Source organism: Gorilla gorilla, chromosome 13 (assembly GCF_029281585.2).
Source record: "Gorilla gorilla gorilla isolate KB3781 chromosome 13, NHGRI_mGorGor1-v2.1_pri, whole genome shotgun sequence".
In the NCBI taxonomy this organism is placed as follows: Eukaryota; Metazoa; Chordata; class Mammalia; order Primates; family Hominidae; genus Gorilla; species Gorilla gorilla.
In genome coordinates, this window is record NC_073237.2 from 91,748,020 (window position 1) to 91,770,675 (window position 22,656).

General features: G+C 41.8%; 1 protein-coding gene across 17 annotated transcripts in view; it reads right to left on the minus strand.

Annotated features, from left to right (window-relative positions):
* The window catches only part of FANCC (FA complementation group C), a 218,440-nt gene extending 196,014 nt beyond the window's left edge, over positions 1-22,426 (minus strand). For 3 of the 17 annotated variants that reach the window (XM_055349974.2, XM_019033560.4, XM_055349977.2), the window contains exon 1: positions 22,048-22,292. The gene's annotated coding sequence lies outside the window, so the exon portion shown is untranslated. Of the gene's footprint in view, positions 1-21,346; positions 21,784-21,926 lie in introns of those variants that run through there. The other 14 variants (XM_063696582.1, XM_055349966.2, XM_063696583.1 and 11 more) reach the window with 9 other exon arrangements.
* Between the last annotated feature and the right edge of the window lie 230 nt (positions 22,427-22,656).

The following is a 22,656-nucleotide window of genomic DNA, read 5'->3' on the forward strand; positions in this document are numbered from 1 at the left end:
ATGCTCAACATCAGTAATCATCAGGGAAATACACATCAAAACCACAATAAGAGAGGATCACTTGAGGCCAGAGTTTGAGACCAGCCTAGGCAACAGAGCAAAACCCCATCTGTACAAAACAAAAAATTAGCCAGGCAGGATGGCGCATGCCTGTAGTCCTGGCTACTTAGGAGGCTATAGCAGGAGGATCTCTTGAGCCCTGGAGGTTGAGGCTACAGTGAGCTATGATCACGCCACTCATTCCAGCCTGGGCAACACAGTGAGACCCTGTATCAATTAAAAAAAAAGAGTACAATGGCTGTTGCCAGGGGCTGGCAGGAGGGGAAATTGAGAGGTGATAGTTAAAGGTACAAAGTTTCAGTCCTAAAAGAGAAGTAAATTTTGGAGATCTACTATATTGCATAGTGCCTATGGCTAACAATATTATGCTGTATAGTAAAAATGTACTAAAAGAGTAGAGCTTATATTAAGTGTTCTTACCATACACAAAAAAATAATAACAAAAGGGGCAGGGGGAACTCTGGGAGGTGATGGGTATGTTTACAGTTTTGATGGTGGTGATAACTTCATGGGTATATACTTATCCACAAACTCACTGAGTTCTATAGATTAAATATGTACAACTTTTTATATATCAATCATATCTCAATAAAGTGATTTTAAAAATCAAAACAAACCTTTTAAATCTGAAAATATCAAGGATCTACTGCACAATATATTAAAACCTCTCTATCACACTCCAATTTAAAATGACTAAGGATCATGACCTAGACACACTAATTAAATGTAACAAGAGGTTTCATTGCCTGAAAAATAGAAAAGTAGTAAAGAGACAGATCCTCAAATGTCATATCTTTGGATGACAAGGAAAACTTTGAAGAAATAGGTGGAAAAACTCAACAGATCTGAAAATAAATGTTGTTTTTAAAAATAATTATGTGGTTTTTATTTAAAAAAATTTATTGATATGTTCCCATACCAAATCCACAGAACTTTGTTAGGCTTTTTTTTTTAATCTAAGGGTAATTAATTTGAATTTTCCAACAGGGTTTCAGTAAAGCATAAATGAGGAAATTACATATATCTAATGGATTAGAATATTTCAAGTGTATGGATTTCGATATGAAGACAGAAAGTGGAGAAAAGGCAGGTAAGGTGTATTCAGTTAGCCAAACAAACACAGTCATGTGTTGGGACAATATTGGGCTGGCTTTACACCTAGAGTATACACCAAAATAAAGAACATCAAACATGAACACTGACATTCACACTCAAGATAGTCACAACTGGATTGAAGCGGGCTAGCTCTCATCCACAGAATACCTTTGATATGTCTAAAAATTTTCAAAATTGTAATGAAGTTCAAAGGCAACTCATGGCTTTTATATATTTAGGAATGGAGAAATGTCTCAGGACTCTGGTCAATCCTCTTGAAGAAACTCTTAAAATCTATTTCATTTCAAACAATAACATTAGTCATAGTCACTGAACTTAAAATACAAACTAAAACTGCAGAGTGAGAAGTGTTACATAGTACAGCAGACTAAGTGGAGCACTTAACCCAGATTTGGGGTGTTGAGGAAAGTTTCCAGAAAAAGAGACCTGACACTGATAACTGAACCATATGTGGGGGCTCACCAGGGGAACAGCAGACTGAGGCAAGAGGGACTTTCAGCAAAGTGTAGACTAACAATACAAAAGGCAATTGTTCAGAATCCTGCCCAAATCAGGGATGCCTCCTTTCTCTAGGCATCTACACTGACTTATAATAATGGAGATAAACATTTTAGGGCATCTAGAGATAGAGGCCAGCCAAAGGAATACACTACTGGTGCTTTTATATTTTGATCTCACCATTTTTTACCCCTCTGCTGGTGACTGGCCCACCTACATAGCATCTTCCCTTCCTCTCTCCCTCCCTCTCTTCCTTCCTTTCCCAAGGTTTTCAGGAAACCCGCTTTCTTAGAAGGAGATACAGATGCCCACAACTTCTGTTAGCATGTCTGGGCAACTGCTTCCAAATGAATGCTGAATCTTGTTACCTCTTCTGGAGAGAAAGGAAAAGCTGTAGTGGTATCTAATTACCTCCATTACTTTATTTGTGTAAGATTCATCAGACAGGCTCTCTACTTTGTAATAAAAACATTAAAACAACACCAAGCATAACTTCTACAAAAGGATTTCTCAAAAGAACCTGACAACTATTACATGTTTTCTCTCTTTGTAGAAATATGTATAATGTATTTTTTGGAAGAGGGGCACACAGATCTGAGTGTGGTTTACTAATGGACAACATGTCACAATAAAATTTCTCGCTTCTCACAAGAAAGGAAAGCATCATGATATGTTAAATGTGAGGGGGACTTCTGGCTATAAAAGTACATTTTACCAAGACTGTCACCCTGCTCAAGCAAGTAGTAGATGGATTTAAAAGGACTTTACAAAACAGAGTAAGGACTCTGGACTTTATTCTAAGAGCAAAGGTAAGTCACTGGAGGATTTTTAGCATTAAAGTGATATAATCAGATTTGTGTTTCAGAAAAATCACACAAGCAATATAGAAAATGGACCACCAGGGGAGACAAGATCATACTGTAAGATGGAAGACCATCTTACAGTAACTGAGGCCTAGTCTAGTCACATGAAGGAATAGAGAAAAGCACCCAGATAAGAGATGCTTATCAGGGAGAACACATAGTATTTAGTGTTTAGATCAGACATAGTAAAAAAAAGGAATAGAGAGGAGGTAAAGATGTTGCTCAGGTTTCTGATTAGAGAACTAGATGTGTTATGCCACCAAACACTGAAAGGGGCAACAAAGGAGTAGGAACATACTTGGATAAAAAGATAGGCTCAGCTTAGGGCATGGTGAGTACAAGAGACCTGGGGCATCTAAATGAAGAGGTCCAATAGGCAGTGGGTATGTGAGGAAGAGGTTAGGAAACAGGCCTGAGCTGAAGACATAGATGTAGAAACATCAACAGAGAGAGACAGTAACTAAAGCTATGGAAATGGATGAGATAGCCCAGGGAGGATGAGAAAAGGTCTGGGCCAAGGACAATAGAGATATGGGAGCGAAGGATGGCTCAGCTGGCCTGTGGACATTCAATTGAAGAAAACGTCTTGTACCCAGGGAGAAGTGGCATGAGTTCTGCTGAGATCAATTAGCAGACCTGTAGCCCACCCATTCTGTTCTTAGCTGTCACTTCCAGGTTTAGTCTGCCATCTTCACAAAGACTACAGCCATCCAAAATAAATAAAAGCAGTCAAAACCAACTGGCAAAATCATTGTTCTAGTTTTATTTAGTAGATTTGAAGCGGATACCATCTGTGCAGCCAAGTAATATACAAATACAAGAAATCAATCTTGTACCACAAACGCAATCCAAAAGCCATATCAGGACAGCACAGACACACAGTAACATCAGACAGAATTTCAAAGTGCTATAAAACACAATGATTCTACTTTTTGGTTGCAGGCTTTAAAAATACTATGGTATATATGGTTTTAAGATCCTAAATTGCAGTCATGTTCTTAAGCTAGTTTGTTTTTCTATTTAAGTGTTGACAGACAAAAAATACAGTTTTAGTCTAACATACCATTTACCTTACTTTTAACTTTATTTGAGCCTTAAGGGTACTCTTGCAAAGCAACAAAAATGTGCAGAACCGAGGTCAATTAATAACTAGTTTCAAAAATCTACTGAACTTTTAACTGCACAATATCAAAATCCCTATAATTTGTAATGAGCAATAAGAAAACTTGAAATTTTTCCAGCTTTGTCTAGGATCTCCTCAAAGATGAAGAACATATTATTTTAAGAAACTGTATGTGGTTCCTCTGTATGTCACATATATAGTTCTTTACTAACAGTGACTCTATTGCTAGATACCCACATGTAGACTACATTTTAGTAAAAAGGTTCCAAATTCAGTACTGAAACTGTTATCCACATCTAACTGCCTTCTTGGAGCAAAACCTTGTTTTCTGAGCCCCAGAATAGGTTTTATCCCTTAGTCAATACTTAACCCTCTGTCAAATAAAAGTTACTAATGGTATCACAAATATACTGTATCTCTGCGGCCCTGCAGTGGCTCACACCTGTAATTCCAGCACTTTGGGAGGCTGAGGAAGGAGGATCGCTTGAGTCCAGGAGTTCGAGACCAGCCTGGGCAATATAGTGAGAGCTCAGTTCTACAAAACATCAAAAAATTAGCCAGACATGGTGGCGCATGCCTGTGGTTCCAGCTACACGGGAGGCTGAGGTGGGAGAATTGTTTAAGCCTGGGAGGTCGAGGCCATAGTGAGCCATGTCCGCATCACTGCACTCCAGCCAGGGAGACAGTGAGACCCTGTCTCAAATGCATGCGCGCACACACACACACAAAATGGTATCTCTGTATACTCAAAACTCATCTCCTCAAAGTCTGTCCATTTCTATCCATCATTGACTGGCAATGTATGTGTCATGGATGTCACACTTTTTACTATCAGAACTCCCAGAAGTAGGGACTTTATCAGTCATTTCTTCGTAAGGGTCTACACACAAAAGCCACTTGATATTAGTGGCCAGCCAATTCTATGGTCTCCCAAATATAGGGAATAAAAAAGGAAATAAGTTCCTTAATATCTTGTTTTATATTTAAAATTCAGCAAGTATCGTATTTACCCCCACCTTCCTCACCTCAGCCTTCTATCTCCATCCACGGAAAAACTGGATCATGAAATTTAAGCAGAAGGGAAATCTGGTAAGGATAAGATTAAGAAAAGGGAAGAAGTCTGAAGAATCCAAAATATGGAGGAGAAAATAAGAAAGAATGATCAAAGTAAAAGACTAAAAGGAAAATTTAAGCCAAAAATAATAAAAAGGAATAAAATACATAATAAAATACCTGATAAGGCAATGTCAGGTGATAACCAAGAAAAAGAAGTCTGTAGGAAATAAATACAATTTCTTTTTTTTTTTTTTTTTTTCAGACAGTCTCGCTCTGTCGCCCAGGCTGGAGTGCAGTGGTACGATCTCGGCTCAATGCAACCTCCGACTCCTGGGTTCAAGCAATTCTCTTGCCTCAGCCTCCTGAGCAGCTGGGATTACAGGCAACTGCCACCATGCCTGGCTAATTTTTTTTTGTATTTTTAGTCGAGACGGAGTTTCTCTTGCTCAAGTTGATCCCTAAACCACAAATGACAGGACAACTGACAATTTTAAAATCCCAGTCCAGGGATATGTGGTTATCCCACCCTGGTACTTGTTACACCAAATATTACTGCTGACTTGGGGTGCTCCCACGTCAGAATGAGAGGACCACCATCATTTACACTCGCTGCCAAGAGACACATCAGCGACTGGGGGCTGGAAAGAGAGCCAGTGGCAAAGATATCTCCGCAGCAGGCCAAGGGCTGCACAAAATAAGTCTGGTATTGAGGTTAAAATTAAATGAAATGAAAGAGAAATAAGACAGGGGAGGATGAGAAAACAAATACAGCATGAGAGTGGGCTCTTTCTATGTAGAGGGAAGGCAAACATCTGGAATTATTTGGTGGTGAGTGCCACCAAATTTAAGACTTTGTTCCTCGCTTGCAATTATTTCTCGGTTAAGACCACACAAAGAAAAAAAGAGACCTAAAGGCTAAAATGATGAAAAGTGGCTAAAGTCAGTATAACAACAACCGTCAAAACACACACACACACACACACACACACAAAATTGTTAAAGTAACAGAGGAGTTAACAGTGCATGAAGAATATTCCTGACTCAGAAAGATGTTCAACATAAATTCTTAAGTCAAATAAGGAAGCTGCAGAAAAATATTTATAATATCATTTTTGTACAAAATATTTATATGTGTAAGTACAGGAAGTCTTCAAAAATAAGTGCTGGTGCTATGAGGGATTTGTTGGGGTTTTTTGTTTTTTTTTGGTTCTGGGTTTTTTTTAGACAAGGTCTTGTTCTGTCGCCCAGGCTGGAGTGCAGTGGCACGACTGATTTAGGCTCACTGCAGCCTCAACCTCCTCCAAGCGATCCTCCCACCTCAGCCTCCCTAGTAGCTGGGACCACAGGCATGCACCACCATGCCCAGCTAATTCTTTTTTTCTAAAGCTGAGGTCTCACTATGTTGCCCAGGCTGGTCTCAAACTCCTGGACTCAAGTGATCCAAAGTGCTGGGATTACAGGCGTGAGTCGCCGTGCCCTGCCTGGGATTTGTTGTTGTTGTATTTTTTCCCTGTGTTTTTCAATTTAATTGAAATAAAAATAACAACAGTTCTTTAAAATAAAAGAAAAAAGGCCTGGCGCGGTGGCTCACACCTGTAATCCCAGCACTTTGGGAGGCCAAGGCAGGTGGATCACGAGGTCAGGAGATCGAGACCATCCTGGCTAACACGGTGAAACCCCGTCTCTACTGAAAAAAAAAAAAAAAAAAAAAAATACAAAAAAATTAGCCAGGCGCGGTGGCGGGCGCCTGTACTCCCAGCTACTCAGGAGGCTGAGGCAGGAGAATGGCAGGAACCCGGGAGGCGGAGTTTGCAGTGAGCAGAGATGGCGCCACTGCATTCCAGCCTGGGAGACAGAGCGAGACTCCATCTCAAGAAAAAAAAAAAAAAGAAAAAAGATCTTCTAAATCATTCAGTTTTTACCCTGAATTAAACATGTTTAATTTAATGAATTTGCAAACAATCCCTTTAATGCAGAGCCCAGCTTTAGCAGAGCTGCTCCCACGTGGTGGACAGAAGGGGCCACTGGCCAACCCTAGTTGCATTCTGGTAGAAAAAAACACAAGTTTTAAAGAAAAACGGAAAGGTCTGAACCCGGCGTCACTATTCACTAGTTCAGTCAGTGAGCCAGGGCAAATGATGTGAAATTTCTGAGTGCCAACCTCGCTTCTCTTTGGGAGTGAAACAGAACCTACCTCAAAGGGCTGTTTTGAGGATTCTTGAGAACAGCTCCCACCTATGAAGACACAGCCTGGTGGGGTAGATTCCAGGAAATTCAGTGATCCTTCTGACCAAAATTATACTTTTTGTCATCTCAGGAAATAATCTGTTCCGAGAAATTCCAGAATGTAGGCCGCTTTCAGTGACCTGCCTTCAGCCTGTGAATCCTCAGACTCACCAGTGCTCAGTAGAGCAGTGGGGTTCTGACAGTTCCTTCTAAAGCACTTGTGCCTACCTCGTCCGGGAGAGCACAGCAACATTCAGCACAGCAAAACAGAGCAGCACGGCTCAGATATGAAGGCCTGCTTCCTGCAATTCTCTGTCCTACAAACATATCAGAAAGTCCAGTAGGGGTAAAAAACAGCTCTTCTAAGGGCCATACTGCAGAAGCATGGCCAAATGAATAGCATGATCACTGCAGACGCAGTTATAGACTCAGTATGCATATGACACTTTGGCAGAGTTTGCACTATAATGGTTGTTTACTTCTTAGTGTTGTTTTAAAACCCTGAAGATGTCCACTACAAATTCTAGTATTCCTAAGTATGTCTTGAACCTAAAAAAGTTCAGACCCACTGGACAAAAAAAAAAAGAGAGAGGGAGAGGTGTAAGGCAAGTATCTAGAATACGGTTGTACAGCCAGACTTTCTGCAAGGATGGAAAGGTTCTGGCTCTATCTGTCCATCCAATACTGCAGGCGCCAGCTGCACGTGGCTTCTGAACACATGCAATATGGCTAATGAATCTGAGGAAGTGAATTTTGAATTTTATTTAATTTTAATTAATGTAAATTTAAATAATTAAACGTACCTATTGACTATGGCATTGGTCAGCACAGATCTAGAACCTTGGGTTAATGACTTGTGCTAACTCACAAAGGGTGATATGCAGATGAGTGAGCTAAGTTCAAAAAGGGACCAGTCAAAAAGGAGAACACACGCGCACCAGCATCATGTTAATATTCTCTTGCAACACATGCAGTTCACCTTTATGAAGCTGAGGTCCTAGCTTGACCTCAACCTGTCTTCGTCAGTTTAGGCTGCCATAACAAAATATCACATACATGGTGGCTTAAATAACAGAAATGTATTTTCTCACAATTCTGGAGGCTGTAAAGTCCACAATCAAGGCCTATTAGGTCCTGGTGAGAGCCCTCTTCCTGGCTTGTATGTAGGCAGCTACCTGTGTCCTCACATTACCTCTTCTTTGTGCTCATGTGGGGAGAGATCTCTCTCTCTACCTCTTCTTCTTCTAAGGCCACCAATCCTATCAGATTAGGACCCCACCGGTATGACTTCCTAAAGGCTCCATCTCCAAATACAGTCCCATTGGGGGTTACAGCTTCAGCTTCAACTTATGAATGGGGGAGGGGTGGACACAATTCAGCCCATAACACAACCCTCTACTCTTCCTTAATTAGCTTTCTTGTAATGAGTTCCAATATGGAAGGGAAGAGATAATCAACAAAAATTTTCTCAGAACGAAAAGACAGGAGTTTCCAGATTGAAAGGGCTGACCAAGTGCCCAAGAAAATGGATGAGAAGAGATCCACACCAGGCACATCATCATGAAATTGTAAAAACACAGGAAGGTAGAAGGAAATTAAACAATGCCTCACAATTCTAAAGGAAAATAATTTCCAACCTGGAATTCTTATCTAGGCAAACTATCAATCAAATGTGACTAGAATAACTTCACATTCAACAGGCAGTGACCAGAAATAATTCATCTCCCACACATTCTGCTTTAGGAAGATACTAGAACATCTGCTTCACACCAAGAGGAGGGAGAAAACCAAGAAAGAAAATAAAGTAAACAGAAGACCCAATATCAAGAAAGGAGAGAAGGATGAATGACAGTGAAGGAAAATTCCAGGGCGACTGCAAAAAAGTTTTTAAACAGGAAAGGGAGGGGTTCTTTGTACCTGCCCAGATTTTCTTCTCAAAATACAACATTTTTAAAAACACCAAAAGAATTCAAAGAAACCTCCACAACCTCTTTAATTTTTTTTTTAAAAAAAGGGGGCCAGGAGTGTTGGCTCACACCTGTGATCCCAGCACTTTGGGAGGCTGAGGGAGGAGATCATTTGAGCCCAGGAGTTGAAGACCAGCTTGGGCAACATGGGGAAACCCTGTCTCTACTAAAAACGAAAAAAACAAAACAGGTGGGCGTGGTGGCGAGCGCCTGTAATCCCAGCTACTTGGGAGGCTGAGACACAAGAATCACTTGAACCTGGGAGGTGGAGGTTGCAGTGAGCCAAGATCGTGCCACTGTACTGCAGCCTGGGCAACAGAGCAAGACTCTATCTCAAAAAAAAAAAAAAAAGGAAAACAGAAGAAATAAGGCAGAGGTGAAGGCAATAGATGCAGTCTGTTGTGTCCTTTATGCTGATGGAAATAGCCAAAGTTCCTCTGAAAAAGGTATCACCATATCAACTATGTGCTTCCACAGTTACCAACTTTAGATTACAATATGGTACTTGACAATGCTTGGCTTCAATTCTCCTTATTAGAAAATTAACAGAATTTCAAAAGCAAGTTTAAACAAGAGAAATTCAACTGTTTTCTTTTGATAAATGCTGCCTCTCTAATAGAGCACTGAGGATAGCTTACAAACAGTCACTTAATTGCTCTATTATCCAATTTAGAGGTTTCCCCAAAAAGTCCAACAAAAAAAAATTCAGTAAAGGCAAATGGAATTTAATGCAATTACCAATAAACAAGCAAAGAAAATAAAACCACCCCACACATACAGCCATGCACAAGAATTAGGCCAAAGCCCAGTTATTCAGCGCTTCCAGTGGACCCCTGTATGCTCTTAAATTTGGCAAACATCATAGAAGACTTAATTGGAAATCAGAGCACAGAAAGAAACTTTAGAAATGACTATATGGCCAAAATGATGCCTCACCAGATGTCCCACTAAGTGGAAACTAAGAAGAAAAAAACAGATTAAGACTGGTACAGGTTTTGAATGCTTGTCCTACCTTGTCTAGATGAAAGACAGGACCACAAAAAAATGTGCTTCAAATCACTTTAGAATAAAATTCCTTCCCTAAATGCAGCATTCTAAAATGTCACACTAATACAATCCTTAAACAGCAACTATTTTTAGCATCCTTTTATTTTTTAATTGAACAATGCAACTGAATTCCATTAACAGTTAATTCTTCCCAACTTTAATTCTAACAAACTCATTTAAGTTAAATGACCATCAAGAATAAAAGACTTATACTGTATTTTTGCATTCCTACAATTCAAAGGCAACAGGATCAAATGTTTTCAGGCTGTGAAAAGACACGCCATACTTCAGGTTAAAAGTATATTTTATTCCAAAATTAGGAGTGAAAATAAAGCTTGAAAAGAAATGACTTCTTAGCCTTGAATTCGGTGGCATTAATATTAATGACAATCCCGCTCATCTCAAAGGCATTTCCTAGAGTGTTTATGTTATGAAAACTGGGTCTGGAATGTCATCTTCAGTAAATTTTAAATTGTTTAACCTGAGGTTTTGCTAGATTTGTAACAGCTGCACTGATGTTTACAACTGTAATAAGGTCTTTACAGCATGGCACTCCTTTACACATTTTTTAGATCTGGTTGGTACAAACATGTTGTACTGATCAACAAAAATGAGTTTGGTATCTCTCTATACCTGCAAGTTTAGTCAGAATAAAGTTTTGTTTTGGATTAACATTGTACAATAAATGCATCAAGGACCTTCAGAAGTTTTATGGTATTGGTTACAGAAGAACAGGACAAAAACTTCCATTCATATACAAACATTTGGAAAATGACTCAGTTTGTTTGTGAAATTTGAATTTTGTTTGGGGAAAAGACATGCGTATCAAATACACTGTGGATCTAATTTGTTTGCTGGCATTCATTGAGGGTTTCAGGGCACGTTACCAAGCAGAAACTGGTTGGGCAGTATTCAAAGATTACATTTCTCCTAATGCCCCTATTTACACAGCAGAAAGATGCAACCGAAAGCCTGAGAAAGACTTGCTTAACAATGCTTCCATAGGAAGCTTCAGCCACCCTTGGACATCGAACTACTGGTGCAACAAAAAGAGCACCAGACAGGAGTTAGTTTCCCTGGGTAACAGCCAACAACTCTGCCATTAAACTCAGTTTCCTTCTCTGTAAACATTTCAAAGAGAAGTTATTATTTAAGGCAAATGTTTTCTGCTAAAATCAGTTGGGTTTGGGTAACCAGAAATACCCGGCTCTTTTGATTATTGAAAAAGTTATCATCTCATAACAATTAAGACACATTTAAAAGCTGTACACACACAATCAACCCAAGAAGTTCATCAGTAGCTATCCTCCTTTGGGCAATCTCTTGGGAATTCCTTAATTATGAGCCAAAGTAATTTTTTTTTGAAAAGTCTCCATTCTATTTTTCTTTTCTAATTTTTATTTATTTATTTATTTAGTTTTTAGACACAGGGTTTCGCTCTGTCACCCAGGCTGGAGTGCAGTGGTATGATCACAGCTCACTGTACCCTCAACCTCCCAGGCTCAAGCGATCCTCCCACTTCAGCCTACAGTTGCATGTCACACTGTATGGGTCTACAGCTGCATGTCACCACGCCTGGATAATTTTTGTATTTTTTGTAGAGACAAGGTTTCGCCATGTTGCCCAGGCTCGTCCTGAACTTACGGGCTCAAGTGATCTGCCCACCTCTGCCTCCCAAAGTGCTGGGATTACAGGTGCTCAGCCCTGTTTTTCTTTTTTTAAAATGCCTATCTTACCTTAGCACATATGGTTATTGTGAGAATCCCATATAATCTATACGGAAATAATTTGGAAAGTACAAAGCACTTTTAATAGGGCTATTGCCCAAAGTAATGTTAGAAATAAATTAAGAAATCAAAAGAAGTAGTTAACAAAAAAAAAACCATGCTTATAAAACCAACGTATTTGTATAGAATCAACAGAACAAAAAGCTCTGATTTATAAAGGGTATACAGTATCTTACTGCTCAAGGATAATAATAATCTTTTCTACAGATATGAAACTTAGAAGTCACTAGAGAACCCTGATTATTGCAGTAATTTCTCCAATAAGTATGACAAATTTGTTCTGATCTGTCCATTTTTTTCTAAGTGTTAGTTTAACAACTGAATGCATTTCAGAATTATTCAAAACTTAAATTACTTTAGACAAAGGTCATAAATTCAAAGTCCACAACAGATAAGTTAAATGAGTAAAGCAATTAGACAGGCTTGTGATGAAAAACAGCAACTGTCCAAAGAAGATAGCCAGTAGGTATAGCTCAGTGGTAGAGCATTTGACTGCAAAGAAGACAGCCAGGATTTCACTCCTGCCAGTTGCTGCTGGAAGGGAACTCAGACTTGCTGTTGCCCAACTGCCTGTCTTAGTCTGTTTTGTGCTGCTATACCAGAATATGTGAGACTCAGTAGTTTACAAAGAACAGAAATTTATCAGCTCCCAGTTCTGGAGGCTGGGAAGTCTAAGATTGAGGGGTCACATAGCAATGGAAGGCATCACACAGCGACAGAGCACAAGAGGGCCAAACTCGCTTTTATAACAAACCACTCCATGATAATACCAATCCATTCATGTACATCAGTAATACCTTAGAAACAATGTTTTTAAAATAACATGTAGTCATTTAGTCATAGCCACTTTGGCCACAAAACAATGTAACCAAAGGTGGTTCTGATCAAGTACCACAATATTTTCAAATACTTGTCCTATTCTCACCATTTTGCCTCAAAAACATACTTTTTTAAAAACTTAAATTATTTTTAAATTAAACATCTTAGGCTTAATTTTTTTTTCTTTTTTTTGAGATAGGGTCTTGCTCTGTCACCCAGGCTGGAGTGCAGTGGTGCAATCACAGATCACCGCTTTTGTTTGTTTGTTTGTTTGTTTGTTTGTGCAATGGCCCAATCTCAGCTCACCGCAACCTCCCGAGTTCAAGCCATTCTTGTACTTCCACCTCCCAAGTAGCTGGGATTACAGGCACATGCCACCACACCCGGCTAGTTTTTTTTGTATTTTTATTAGAGACAGGTTTCACCCTGTTGGCCAGGCTGGAGTCGAACTCCTGTCCTCAAGTGATCCACCCGCCTTGGCCTCCCAAAGTGCCGGGATTACAGGCAGGAGCCACCTTGCCCAGCCGACCTGCATCCTTGACCACCTGGACGCAAGTGATCCACCCGCCTCGGCCTCCCAAAGTGCTGCAATTACAGGCATGAGCCACCACGCCCGGCCTAGACTTAAATTATTGTAAAACCAAAAAGACTTAGTACAATTTTAGGCAAACATTAGATGGGTACAGCACACACGTGTAGAACTAAATGAAGATACCTGAAACTTTGATAGAATGAAACAAATTTCTAGCTTTTAATACCTTCAAAGGAATGTCACTACCAAAATTCGAGATATTTTTAACGGCAGGCACAGCGTCTGCCTCATGCCTGTAGTCCCAGCTACTCAGGAGGCTCAGGTGGGAGGATCACTTGAGTCCAGGAGGGCAAGACTGCAACGAGTTATGATTGCACTACTGCACTCCAGCCTGGGGGACCGAGTGAGATGCATCTCGAAAAAAGAAAAAGATATTTGTATTGCACTTTTCTTCCTTACAACTACTCAATTTTAAGAAAAAATCAATCATATTATACCATTTCATATAAAAATATTTCTGTTACTCCTAAAACTGGCTGCATAGTTTCAAAAAGTCACCACTTATCAAAATACTTATCATCAAGCAAAAGTTTCACTAGCTTTGCCAACTTTTTTAGCATAATGACTAAAAATTCTAATGGTACTAGTCAGTATCAGAAACACAAGATATTCTTCTGGGTGCCAAATACTGCAGAAAATACTACTTCATAAATAAAATGCATGCTGTTATACCAATAATAAATGGTTACTCACTCTTACAGCCTATGATTGGAAATTCCTAGCTAACGGCTTCAAGCAAAAGCAGCAATTCGATATTATTTGTATAAATGTATATTTTATATAGTGTTTTATTACAACCTTTAATATGTAGGGGTAGACAGGCTAAGTAATCATTACAATCCATGTTGGACAAGGTCATGTTTGGGTACACCAAATTCAGAAAGCTAGGGCTAAATATAACTGATTCCTTCAGACAAGTGTCTTACCAATCAATTACAATGTATAATCTGCATACACTGTAAATCACCAAATACACACTAAGAATTACAAAATTATACTATATCACCTAGGATGCCTTTGGTTTCTAGTAATTGAAAACCCAACTCTATTCATCAAGATAGGCTAAGTTATGATGTAGTAACTTTTTTCTGATACTATATGTCCAACATGTTATGTGGGACACACGTTTGTGGGGTGGGGGTGTTGTTCTGCTCCACAGTCACTCATGGATCCAGCATGACAGGTGCTCAGACATCTCAACACCTAGCCTCCATAATCACCATTGCAAAAAGGAGAGATAGCTAGGTCAGGAATCTGCTACTAAATGCTTCTACCTGGAAATAACCTGCTTAAAATCTATTGGCTAGAACAATCACAATGTCCTACCTAGCTGCGAGTGAACTGGGAAATGTGAGGGAAGATCTAAATATTTAGTAAGCATTAAATGCCCCTGCTGCACCAAGCAAAACCAGCTAAAACAATAATGGGAGGCCAGGCATGGTGGCTCACACCTCTCATCACAGCACTTTGGGAGGCCCAGGCAGGAGGATAGCTTGAGGCTGAGAGTTCAAGACCAGCCTATGTAACATAGCATGACTCTGTCTCTACAAAAAATAATGATAATTAATTAATTAGCCAGACATTATGGTGCATACCTGTAGTCCTAGTTACTCAGGTGGCTGAGGTGGCATGATTCCTGGAGCCCAGGAGTTTGAGGCTGCAGTGAGCTATGTTCATGCCACTGCACTCCTGGTTGACAGGGCAAGACCCTGTTTCAAAAGAGGAAAAAAAAAAGGGGGGAGGGGGGAATTTGTTGGTTCAAGAAACCGGCAAGTCCAGAAACAGGGCAGACTTCACAGTTGATCTGTCTCTCCATCCTGCTTCCCTCATGATCGCAAAACAGCTTTAGCCATTACAGAAGTCACATCACATCCATACCACCCAAAAACAGAGTACATACTTCTGTTCCAGCATCCCAAGTAAGAGACAGACCTCAGATGTATTCAGACTGGACTTGCTTGAGCTTATGCCCATCCTTAACCAATGACTGTGACGAATCAATAAAACACACTCCTTAAACCAATAAAAGTCCACCCCCAGGAGCTAGAGGTAGTATCAGTGTTCCCCAGAGCCCATAGAATAGTGACTACTAAAAGAAAATCTACGGTCTGTTATGACAGAGAAGGGAGGAAAGGATGTTGCCACTCAACAAACATCAATGCAGTTATATAATAAAAAAGAATATACCCTGAAGAAGTTGGCTAAGAGTTGTGGAAACAGGCATATACACATAAGGCAATAATATGAACTGCAGTGCACAAAGACAGAGGAAAAGTCATTATGCATAACCACAAATGGTCATCAATAAATCAGGAGTTGGCCAGGAGCGGTGGCTCACACCTGTAATCCCAGCACTTTGGGAGGCCAAGGCAGGCGGATCACGAGGTCAGGAGATCGAGACCATCCTGGCTAACACGGTGAAACTCCGTCTCTACCAAAAACACAAAAAATTAGCCGGGCGTGGTGGTGGGCTCCTGTAGTCCCAGCTACTCGGGAGGAGAATGGTGTGAACCTGGGAGGCAGAGCTTGCAATGAGCCGAGATCGCGCCACTGCACTCCAGCCTGGGAGACAGAGCGAGATTCCGTCTCAAAAAACAAAAACAGGAGTTAATAAGGAAATCTATTGAGTACAGCACTTGAATGTACAAGCATAATTACAAAAATAGGATTAGGCTAAGTACGATGCCTTATAATGTTATAGCTTTAAATAAACAGTAACAACCAACAAAAACAAAATGACAACAAAAAGGAACCAGCCATAGGAGGGTGTTGGAAGTCACTAAGGTAAATGGCACCTCCAAAATCTTATAAAAGAAGCAAAAGTGCCTGGCAATTCCATACCTTTGAACTGAACCAGGTAAAGAAGGAATCACAGACAAAGTCATAGCCTTTTATTTATTTATTTTTTTTCCCTGGAGATAGGGTCTCACAATTTTGCCCAGGAGACTTGAACTCACAATCTTCCAGCCTCAGCCTCTCAAATAGTTGGGACTACAGGTGCACAGCACTGCACCCAGCCAAATTCATATTGTTTAAATAGTCTCCTCTGAATCTGTGTGTGTGTGTGTATGTGTGTGTGTGTGTGTGTGTGTGTGAAAAACCGCAGCCTCAAACTGTCTTATGGGTAGTCACCAGAGTAACAGATCTCAGATTCCACTAAAATAGCTAAATGTACATAAAATGTTTATATCACACATAAAATGTTTCTGAATTACAAAAGCATCATTGGGGGTCTAGAGGAAAATGAAAACACAAGTCCCAGAAATCTGAAAAATGAAAAACAGGGGTGAAAGATAATGAGAAGTACAGTCACATCTAAAGTCAGGTCATCTGGGAACCCTGCACACTGGATGCCATAAGGTCGACCACAGTTCTAATCCTGTCCTCTTCTCCTCCCCTCCTAATCTCTGACCCCACTTTCCATGATAATCTGTACTGTTTCTAATTTGCAAAGGCATGGAAAGGCAGTTTCATCACTTCATAAAAGCCTACATACTCTCACACAAACGTGTCTTTCGTCATGTGGAAGTGGGAGAAACCTTAGGATTAACTTTCACAATTCAAGAAAATGAACAGACTAAATACTCTCACCACTCATGATTTCTTGAGGAAGTTCAGAGCAAAGGTGATAAATCAGTCTGGGTCCAGTCAGTAAAAAGAAACCACATAATAATTTGAATAAGGAAAGTCAACTATAAAGAATTATTGTTGTTGTTGTTGTCATTTTTTCTTTTTTAGAGAGAGGGTCTCACTCTGTTGCCCAGGCTGGAATGCAATGGTATAATCATGGCTCCAAGCAGCCTCAACCTCCTGGGCTCAATGATCCTCCCACATCAGCCTCGGTAGTAGGTGGGACACACACCACTCCCAGATAATTTCGTGTTTTCTGTAGAACAGGGGTTTTGCTATGTTGCCCAGGCTTGTCTCAAACTCCTAGTCTCAAGTAATTCTCCCAAGCCCTACGGCCTCCCAAAGTGCTGGGATTACAGGCATAAATCACCATGCCCAGTCAAGAACTATTCACTGTAACAGGACTGGAGTAACAAGGTGCTGGCTAGTCAGAAGTACAGAGAATTCTACAAAACACAGGAATAGCAGATATAAGGAGGAGCCACTGCCCCTAGGGCTGAGGTAGGTGCCCTAAGGAAAAATACCCACTTCTTCCCAGAAATGGGATCCAGAACTTTTTGGAGGGAGCACAGCCATGGCTCACTGAATAGGAGAGATGTCTCTGTGGGTGCTGTACCAGCACAACTTGCTGGAAAACCACCTTGGTAACTTGCCAGAAACCCATCCTCTAGGGCGCCAGGAAAAGGTGTTCACAGGGAGGTGTCCCACCATAGGCTCAGTTACAAAATCGCCTGAGGGGGATGCTGAGGTACACAGTTGACCATTGGATGCAGCTGATCACAGCGCACTACAAGAGCCTGCACTGGGGAAGATGCACACCACAGAAGCCGGCGCTGCAGAAGCACATATGCCAAGGACCTAGCGCTGGAGACGTGCACATGCCTGGGAACAGGTGCTGGGGCGGCACCCAAGCACGGGAGCCAGCGTTGGGGAAGCGGCACACCCCAGGGAGCTAGCGCTGGCAAAGCACACCCACCAAGAGTGAGAGCTAGAAAGCCGCACACACTATGGGAGCTCCGCCCTGGAGAAGCGTCACGTGTGTGCATGGGAACCAGTGCTGGAGAAAGTATGTGGAAGCTGGCGATGGAGAAGGCGCGCGCATACGTGCACAACCTCGCTCTGGAGGAGTCACGGCCAGGTGCGCGCACGACAACCTTCACCGGAGAAATCACACGCATGCGTGCGCTGGAGAACCTGAATTTGTAATTTCAAATTTCTCTATAAAGAAATATCCACGAACTGATGACTTTGTGAGTGAATTCTATCAAATATTTAAAGAAAAAAAATACCAATCCTTCACAAACTCTGAAAAAATAGGAGGGAACACTTCCCAACTCATTCTAAGATGCCACTATTACGGTAATACCAAAGCCAGACAGACATCACAAGACAAAATATTACTAATATTACCATGAACATAATACAAAAATCCTAAACAAAATATTACTAAACCAAATCCAGCAATATGTAAAAAGGATTATATAACATGACTAAATGGGATTTAGAATGCAAGGTTAGTACAAATACACAAATCAGTTAATAAATCATATTGATAAAGGAACAAAACCACAGTCATCTCAACAGATGCAGAAAAGCAACATTTCCAACATTTGTTCATAAGAATTCTCAACAATCTAGTAACAGAAGGAAAATCTCTCAACCTGATAAAGTGCATTTATGAAAAACTTACAGCTAACGTCGTATCTAATGGTAAAAGATTAAATGTTTTCCCCCTAAGATGAGAAATAAGTCAATAATATACACTCCATGTCTATTCAGCAAAGTGCTGGAGGGTCGAACCAGGTAAGAAAAAAATTAATCAGGCAAAAAAGAAACTAAAGGCATCCACATGGAAAGAAAAGTAAAACCATATTGGCATGATGCCGTATGTAGAAAATCCTGTGTAATTCACAAAAAACTGGAAGTAATCATCAAGTTCAACAAGGAAGGTTGCAAGATACAAGATTAATAAGTGAAATCAAGTGTATGTTTATAAACTGACAACAATCCATAATGAAATTTTAAAAATAATTCGGCTGCTCTACCTATGGAGTAGCCATTCTTTATTCCTTTGCTTTCTTAATAAACTTGCTTTCGGCCGGGCGCTGGGACTCACGCCTGTAATCCCAGCACTTTGGGAGGCCGAGGCAGGCGGGTCACGAGGTCAGGAGTTTGAGACCAGCCTGACCAATATGGTGAAACCCCGTCTCTACTAAAAATACAAAAATTAGCCGGGCGTGGTGAAGGGTGCCTGTAGTCCCAGCTACTCGGGAGGCTGAGGCAGAAGAATCGCTTGAACCCGGGAGGCGGAGATTGCAGTGAGCCAAGATCGTGCCACTGCACTCCAGTCTGGGCAAACAGAGCGAGACTCTGTCTCAAAAAGAAACAAAAAACTTGCTTTCACTTTATCGATAAAAAAAATTTTAATGAAATTTTAAAAATAATTCAATTCACAATACCATCAAAAATAAAACTTCAAAATTAATTTACAAAAGGGCAAAATTTGTACATTGAAAATTACTAAATATTGCTAAGAGAAATTAAAGCGCTCAACAAATGGAAAGAGATTCCATGTTCATGATGAGATGGCAATTCTCCCCCAAATAGATATGCAAAATTAAATGCAATTCCTACAAAGTCTATCACAGCACGGTTTTCTGAAAAAAAATAACAAACTGATACTAAAATTTATATGGAAATGTAAGGAACCCTGAACCGCCAAAACAATTTTGAAAATGAAGAAAAACATTGGATAACTTACACTACTTAATTTCAAAACTTACTATAAAGCTGCCATAATCAAGATAGTGTAATGCTGACATAAAACGCATGCAGGTCTCTTCCCCTCAGTCCCGTATTAAACTTGAGTTAGAAGATGCCAATCTCAAAATGGAGGTAAAACCATTGCCTGCTAGCCCCCAGTCCAACTCTGGTGGCCAATCTGAATTGTTACTAATTTTATTTTTCCAGACACGGTCTCAGTCTGCCGCCCAGTGTGGAGTGCAGTGGCGCAATCACAGCTCACTGTGGCGTCGACCTCCTGAACTCAGGTGATCCTCCACCTCAGCCTCCTGAGTAACTGGGACCACAGCCCCGCATCACCATGGCCGGCTAATTTCTTAACTTTTTGTAGAGACAGGGCTCTCTCTGTTGCCCACACTGGACTCGAACTCCTGGCTGGGATCAAGTGATCCTTCCGCCTCCGCTTCCCAAAGTGCTGGGATTACAGGCATGAGCCACCATGCTCTGCCTGTTATCTGAATTGCCTTTCCTTCTCCACTTCTGCATTTTTATTAAAACATTGCAAAACTTCCAAGGTGCTTCTCCTGTATGTATTCTTTCACATTAAGTCAATCACTCAAGATCCACAAACAAGACAGAGAATGCACATATCCCAGCCTAAAATAAAACTTTTAAAAATCATTTGGTGCTCATTTCCAGCCTGATTTGAGGCCCTAACACTACCAACTTGGAACTACCACTCATGTGAGTTTCCTCTGGCTCTCTCCATGGCCCAGATAATCAATCCAACTTTCTACTGGCCAGGCTGGCCTCCCTGTAGCTGGTTCTCATAAACACGAAATTTGTATAATTGTTATTGGAACTACCTGCTGAAATATGGAACTGGTTAAAAGTACCGTTTGTTTTAAAATGTACATGCACGTTGCACATACATGCAGCAACACATCTTCCACAACCAGCCAATCAATCAAGTTAATGCTTTTTATTAGAGGACAAAACAAAAAATACCAATATAGAGCCTGCTTTTCTTTTCTGATGCCTTGGTAAATGTTTTTGGAGAAATCAAGAGAAAATATGACCGAATAAAGCAAAAATAAATTCGAATGTATAATATACAAAGTATAATTAGTCCAGTTCTCAAGAAGAAGGCTCTTTTACTGGGAGTAGTGGGTTGGTGAAAAAGATCTCTGATATATCTAGGAAAACAAATTCTTTTTCGATGCAGCCTTTCTTGTATATGAATAATGTATATGAGTGCTTATTTCCAGGTGACTCTGGTACAGCACATTACACTGAAACATCAATTCAAGTTTAATGTATAAAGTCGCAATGAACATGTTTTCTATCTAAGCTTAGGTAATGAATGATCTCAACACATGGTATGAATTCTATTGTTTGTAACAACCTTTCAGGGGAGTAAGGAGAAAACGATCTGTCTGAGGGCATATCACTGACAGTGAGTGACAGCCACAAAGAGCTGAAGTTGGGTGGCCCAGAAGTGCTCTGCTCATTTGATAAATGCTAAGTCAAATCACATCACAGTTTAGATGCATTAAATGGGGCACAAGTTAGAATAAAATCAGATGCCCGGGAGTTTTCCAAGTTTCAGATTAGAACAAAAGTCCAGGCACATACAGGACTTTGCTAGAAAACTTCTTGGTCTCTTCCCTTAAGATTCTGGTACCCAATTTCCCATGTTATAAAACTCCAAGTCTTTTCCCCCATTCGGTGCGCTGGACACATAAGAACACAGAGGGTTCGTAGTTGTAAACGCACCCACTTAAAAAATTAAAAAGAGCAAACCAACAAACAAACAGCACCTGAAAAATCTCTCACGGGCTTTGAAGATATGGCCTGGCGTCCATAAAAAGAGTGGAGGGAAGACACTGGCCTCTGCGAACCCGCCTCCCTCCGGGAATGAAAGGCGGAGGGCGGGAGGGCTAACAGCCGCGCCCCGGGCTCCTCTAATTGGACCTCGCCCCTCCTGGCGCCCCGGCGACTGGGGCTTGGGGGCAGGGGTGTGAGGGACGGGGAGGACGAGGCCAGCTGTAGAGGGCGACCGGCTCAAAGGGGCGAGCTTTTCACGGCTCCCACGGGTCCGAGGCAGAGAAATTCACCTTTGCTCCTCTCCTTTGAAGAAGACATAGCTGCCTGCGCTCAATGAACAAAAAGAACCGAAACGCCAACTCCCGGCTCCCGCCTCTCCGGGGGCTCCCTTCCGCGCGACCCCAGCGCCGGCTCCCGCCCCGGCTTGCCCCGCCCCGGCCCCGCCCCGCGGGCTGGCACCGCCCGCCGCCTCCCGCCTCCCGCCTCCCGCCTCCCGCCTCCCGCCTCAGCCTTAGCCACAGCCCTGCGCCGGCGGGAACCCCTCTCGCCCACCGCAAGGCGCGCCTGGCCCACCCGCTCTCGCGAGCCTTCCCTCTTGCCCTTCGCCGCCTCCTCCCGCTCTCGCCGCTGACGTGTCGGCCAGACCCCCGAGGGAAGCCTCCGCCCTCGCTGCGTTCTGCGGCCTGCCGCTTACCGGGTGGTCCTCGCGGGAGCTGCTTCAGCAGTTTGGGCAGTGGCGGAAAGGAAGCCACCGCCCGGGATCTGTGGCTTGAAAATTTGGCTTTGCCTCGTATTGGCTTTTTGTTTTGAGTTTTTTTGGAATTTTCCCGCGGTCGCTCGGCAGTGGAGCCGCGCGCGCGCACACGTGTCAGCAGTGCATTCTGGGGCCTGGCTAGCGACCCCGCGCGCTCCCGCGGCGTCGCGGGAAAATTCCGACTAATCTCGGGTCCGTGGGGCGGGGCGGGCGCGGCCAGGGCTCTGGCGGAAGTGGGCCCGGCTGGGGCGGGTTCTAGGCGAGCGGAGTCGGTACTGCTCTAGTGTTCCCTGTTTCGCGCGGAAGCCCCGGCGGGAGCAGGGCTGCAGCAGCGCCCGCGGAGAAGGGGCGCTGGCTTCTTCCATATTCTGTTCAAAATGTAGGGGAGGTAAAATGGAAATTAGTTCTTTTGAAGAAAACTTGAGGCTTTGTCAACGGGGTAAAACCTCTAAAATAAGATTTTCTAACTGCGTTCTAAACAATAGCAACAAAAAAAGGCATCTTCAGTTAATGATTTCCCCTACCGTACATCCGTTCCATACAGTGTTT